Below are 6,000 nucleotides of genomic sequence, written 5' to 3' on the forward strand. Positions count from 1 at the left end.
ACTCGTTTTCTGTCCCAAGACAGAGTAAAAATTCAATTTCGGATATCCTGAATTAAACTGAAATGGGTCAGACTGGCCGAATCAAACCGGCCTTTTCTTTTTCTTCCCTCTCCTCCCTCGCGCGCCCGACACCCTCACTTCTCTCTCTGTTTTCTCTCTCCTCCCTCCTCCCCTCGCCGACCAGCCACCGCTCTAGCCTTCCTCGGTCGCCGGCGCACCTCCAGGACACCTCCCCGTCGCCGCCCGACGCTCCAGGCTGCCGGAAAACGGCCCAAAAACTCCCCCTTCGCCCGCGTGCCTTTTCGTCTTCCTGACCAAAATCTAGTAGATCCGGCCACCAATGGGATCGAGTCTTGTCCCAAAATACATCTACACCTTAAAAACTTTCCATAGACACTAAGAATATAAAAATCCATCGAGCGGCTTGTCCAATTTTTGCTCGGAAAGTTTTAGCCCATTTTGACTTTCGGGCTACATTTCTTGAAAATCATAAACCCCACCAAAAATCTGAGAGTACCGGAGTGCTCCACTCGTCGAGAGCTTCGCGGCAATACCCATTTCAAATTTTTTTGACACCATTTTTTGATGGGTTCAGCGAGACTTCGCAGTATTTTTTCAGGCATTAAATGAGTTTAGAAAATTCCGTAAAAATTATATACTAGCCCCCATATTGTGAGTTTCGCGTATGTACATTCAATTCGCGAAAATTCGATAGTTGCTCGAGTTTATAATTTCGAGCTGAGCCAAACAGACTACCAGGAAAGCTTCAGAACCCCAAGAATATAGGCTATCCCACCATTTTCAAACGTCTCGGACTCGTCTTTAGGGTCAAATTTGGCATAGGTAAACCCGAACTCTCATTTTTTTTAATTATCTAGTGCCTGATTTCTATTAAAAGTTTATAAAATATTTGTGGTAAGTTAGAAAAATATAATTCCTTTTGAATTAGCTTAATAATATTGCTAAGGACCGCGAGGCAAAGTTTTAGAATTTTTAGAGCTCAATTGGGTAGTTTTTGCAAAAAGGGATAATTGTAGGGACTAAATTATAATTTTTCAAATTGTGGTTGTTGACCCAGGAGGGGTCATGTGAAGTGATTGAGTTATGGATGTGTGACTTGTGGATATAGAAGTACATTTTGAACCCTTTTACAGGTTGGATAGATCCTAAGTATAGGGAAGACTCTGCCGGATTTTTCGACACGACTTAGGGTGTCTTTGGTCTTTTTCCAAGCTTGTATTGAGTGAAATATATTAAATAATTATAATAAAATTTATCAAGTGAGCCGGGACAGCCTTCCTCCTCCGCCCAGCCACTACAGTGACCTCGATTTGAATCTGTGAGTAAAATATTAATTTTAATTATAATTTCAATATTATTAGATGGCCAAGCATGCCCATACATCACTTATAAATATGTATCTATGTAGTTAAACACTTGGCACATTTTATAATACATTCTTAATTGATGAAGTACCATAGTTGTTGTTTATGGTAATTTAGAGCAGTGTGCGTGCGTTGGCGTGCGTGTGATGTGTGGTATTGGATATGGATAGGACGGGTAAACGCGGCTTGAGAGACACTCGCTGGCCCCCGCATTTGGTTTATTAAGCAAAGGTCTGGCTTGAGAGACACTCACTGGCAGAGGTTGGATTAAGAGAGCTGTACAGGGGATCAGCTCCCATATATGTACTGTTTGAGTATTATTGGGTGTGTGAGTGCTCTAAATTGCCTTTTTACTGTTATGATGTGATTTGTATGAAAATTTTGATGATGTTGCATTCTACTCCTTAGGATGCATTAGCTTTAGATAGCTATAGAAATTGTGGTTAAACTTAGTATTTTACTCTCTAAGTCAAACGCTCACTCCTGTTCATCTTATTTTTCTAAGCTCTAGAAGGGTTACTTATTGTGACTAACCTGCTCTTCTTCTTCGCAGGTTAATGTAACACCCCTATTTGTATAGCCTAGTATATTTCACTGTTCCGGTGATCGGTGTCGGTCCGGACAATTAAGGGGATTAGAACCATACTTAAGACAACTAAATAAGCCATAAACACAAATAATTAGTAATTTTCAATTAGTTAAGTATAAATAAGAAAAATAGAACATAAGAAGTTAAACGAGCCGAGAGTCACAGCGATGGGTGACCTCCTCGAGAACGACTGCGAAGTCATTTTAAACTCAAATTTCGAACCGTAAAAAGTGACGTCGCGGTCCTTAGGACCCTTATAGACACAGTGGAAAAGAGAAAATTATGAAAAAGAACTGTTAAGCCAGTCAAATAATTAGGTCAGGGAGCCGGAAGAAATACTGAGTTATTTACAAACCGAGATGAACCGGCGAGGGGCAATTTGGTCAATTGACCCCGAGAGCTGACTCCTGACCGAACTGTCAAATAAAATAGGAGAAAAGAAAATTTCGGAATCGAAAATTAAATTAAAGAACTAATAGAAAAATAAATAAAAAAAAAGAAAATGAAAAAGTTAAAAAGGTGATGACATCATGCATGATGCAATAAACATTATAATTAAAAATTAATTTTTAGATAATTTTTGGTGGTCTTTCAAGAGCATAACTTCATAAATGAAAAAAAAAGAAAAAGAAAAAGTTTATTACATCATTTGATGACATCATCATGATGTCAAAAGTAATTTTGATTTTTCCCTACATAATTGACCAAGTCAATTATTGTTAAATAAGACATAAAATAACAAAAAAAAAAAAAGAAAAAAACTCATTTTGGTCTTCATCTTCCTAAAGTGACGCCCCATCTTCTCTCCCTAACTCTCTCATTTTTTCCTCCATTAACATATCTTAAAAGCTCATCAAAACCTTACTTTTCTTCATGATCTTCATAATCCTTAACACTAAATATTGAAATTTCATCTTGGTTTGATAGTTGAAAGTGAAAGAAGAGGAAAGGAAGGAGGTTTGAAGAAGTAGAAAATTCATAATTTGAGGTAAGTTAATCAAATCTCTTTCTTTAGTATAAATGCTTGAAGTTGAGTTCATGTGTGATGAAATTGCATTTGAAATAAAGGAAATCATGCTTAAATAAGGGAAGAAAGAATGTGGCAGCCATAGAACCCTAAGGTTTTAATGGTATTTAGTTAGGTTAAACATGAAATATTGGTGAATAGATGTTATATATGTGATTGTATAATTCGATTACATGAATTGTGAAGATTGGACAAAGTTAGGGTTTTGGGACTTAGGGTTTATGAACCAAAAATGTAAGAAATGAGTAAATGGTGTCTTGGACCTATTGTGAACTGAAAAATGGTCAATAATGACCAAAGGAAATGTGTGGGAATTGTTAGAATGGAAGCCAAATTCGTAGGGCAAGCAGCATGACCAAGCCAACTTTGAAGGACCAAAACTCAAATTTTACAAGTCCAATTGATATGCCACCAATTGGAGATGAAAATAGACATAAAATGGCACAATTTTCATTAAGGAACCATGCAAAAAAACTGACCAAAACTTAGTGAAACAATTGACCAAAGTGAAATGAGAGCAGGCTGTCACTGCACCAAACTGACCAAATAAACAGTAACTGTTCATTTGGTCATAACTCGAGCTAGATAGGTCAAATTGATCTGAAATTTGGCCAGTGATTAGAGGAGATATAGACCTAAAACTTTCATGAAGAACACCACCCCAAATTATGTCATTAACCTAGTCAAATTATTGAGCAAAGTTGAGTTATTGAACCTGCAACTCTGCAGAATTGCCATGGAGCAGTAAAGTTCCAATGGCTATAACTCTCTCTAGAAAACTCCGATTTAGGCGATTCTTGAACCGATGGAAACCTAAGACATAGTAGAACATTTCATATGAAGAAAGTTAGACCAAATTATGAACTTAACTTGATCAAATTACTGAACAAAATTGGATCAAAAATCTGCCAGAACCAGAATACCAGTATGAATAGTGCACGTGAATAGTAATTGTATTTTGGCCATAACTTGAGCTACAAAACTCCGATTGAGGTGATCCAAAAATGAGAATACACTTAAGAAAATAAGGAACATTTTCTATGAATGAAGTTTTGTCAAATTCTAACAGTAGATTGACCAATGGAACAGTGCAAATTCGGAGCACCAAAACCAAAAATTGGCAATTTTGCCAAAATGACCTAAGCTTTGAGAAAATGACCAAAACCAACAAGTTTAATGACCAAAATGTGGTATGGGGGTGAAGTTGGAGTTCCCATACCTATTAAGCCGTAGAAAGTCAACTATTTGACTTGAATAGTGCAGTGAATAGTAACCCGAAACACAAAATTTAAAGAACGTCGAATTTAGCACGTTAGAGCTAGGTAATTGTGAAGCTAAATTTATTTTGGATTTATGTTAAGTTCTAGTACTGAAACATTGTAAAATTGTGTGTTTCAGTTAAAAAGAATATCGGGAAGGAACCCGAGGAACCGAGTCGAGGCTAAGGGACGACTCGTTTGAGGTTTGTGCACAACTAACACTTTTGTTACTTTTCAATTCCAAATTGATTTGAAATAAATTTATTGTATGATTTATGATTTTTGTTGTGTTGAAAATTTTAACTTATTGAATGAAATTGTATAATTTGAATATAAATTTTTTTATGCATTTAAGGATTTATTGCATTATTTTGAGGATTGTAAATTTTAAGTTTGATGTGTTGCCAACCTTGAGCATGAATTTATGATGATTAAATATGTTGATTTGTAAATGCTTTTTAAATAGAAATTGTTTTGAATATGATTTGAAACCACAGTTGACATGACAAAATATGTTGTGAATTCTCATTAGCTTGTCTAGTGAGATAACTCATCCACTTGATGGGGCGAGTTTCTTCCTCTCTGGCTTGCCAGTTGGGGAATGATGTGAATGAGTACTCATATATACTAGCTAGTCTTTGTTTCTCCCTTTTAGCTTCGGTTATTGGGAGAATGTGAAATGTCGTGGTGTACAACACGGCATCTATTTGAATTTTGGGTCATGGGTTCGACTGTGTGTATTGTTGGCAACGCCCTTTAAATTATGCATGATTTGATAAATTGTGATTGAAATAAATAATTTGTCAGTGATTCAAAAATTTTTGTATTGTTTTGGAATTTAAAAGAAATGTAAATAAATAGTTACTATTTGATCAAAATGTTATTCGAATGAATAATTTGTATGAATGAAAATGTTGATTTCGGAAGGTTATGGATTTTGAAGAATTTAGAAATTTTAAAATTCTATTTGTTATGAATTGTCAAGCATAAATTGTATTAAGTTTTAAATTATTAGTTTGTGCACCACTGAGTTCACTACTCAGCGATAGCTTTGTATGCTGTCGTAGATATAGAGACTAGAGGAGCAGCAGATTGAGCTGCTGAGGACAGGGGAGCTACCTGCTAGAAGTTATCGGGTATAATTTATATCCTGACTGTAAATATTCATTTTGATGTATGTATTGCACATAAATGTATAGACATGTAAAAATGGGTCTTGAGCAGTTTGTATAAAATTTGTATAAAGTTGTAATATATATTATAGTTTGAAATTCTCTTAATGTAAATTTTGTAATGTTGTATCTAAATTGTTTTATTTCTAATGAAATATGAATGGAACTGTTTTATTTAATTTGAATGAAATGTATTACTAGTATTTTGAGGATTATTGAATTTTGAACTTGAGAAATTGATTGAAATCATTGTGGAGTTGTTGATATGGATTGAGCTTGATTGTGAAATCGAAGCAGTTATTGAGAAAAAATTTTAGAAGTGCTTTTTATAGGTATTTGAAGAACTGTTTTCTCAAAATATAGAGGGAACTCTGTCAAAATTTTTATAAAATTTGCGTAAAAATAAAATGGGCTAAAATTTCCAACTAGATTTAATTTAACTAAATGTTTTAAGTACTTATTAGAAAATGCTCACCACTTGTCAAAAATAAGAAAATTGTTTTAAAATCCCTTGTAGAGTACTTAATGAGTTATCGGTAGGTGAAGTTCGGTAGTTCATTAGGTATTC

At 34.9% G+C, this 6,000-nt stretch overlaps 1 long non-coding RNA gene across 1 annotated transcript; it reads left to right on the top strand.

The window, feature by feature from the left end:
- The first annotated feature begins 4,397 nt into the window (after positions 1 to 4,397).
- On the top strand, positions 4,398 to 5,611 carry LOC131175381 (uncharacterized). Its single transcript, XR_009145542.1, has 2 exons — positions 4,398 to 4,463; positions 5,328 to 5,611. It is a non-coding gene; the product is annotated as an uncharacterized LOC131175381 (long non-coding RNA).
- Positions 5,612 to 6,000: the final 389 nt, after the last annotated feature.

This window comes from Hevea brasiliensis, chromosome 17 (assembly GCF_030052815.1).
Source record: "Hevea brasiliensis isolate MT/VB/25A 57/8 chromosome 17, ASM3005281v1, whole genome shotgun sequence".
Taxonomy (NCBI): Eukaryota; Viridiplantae; Streptophyta; class Magnoliopsida; order Malpighiales; family Euphorbiaceae; genus Hevea; species Hevea brasiliensis.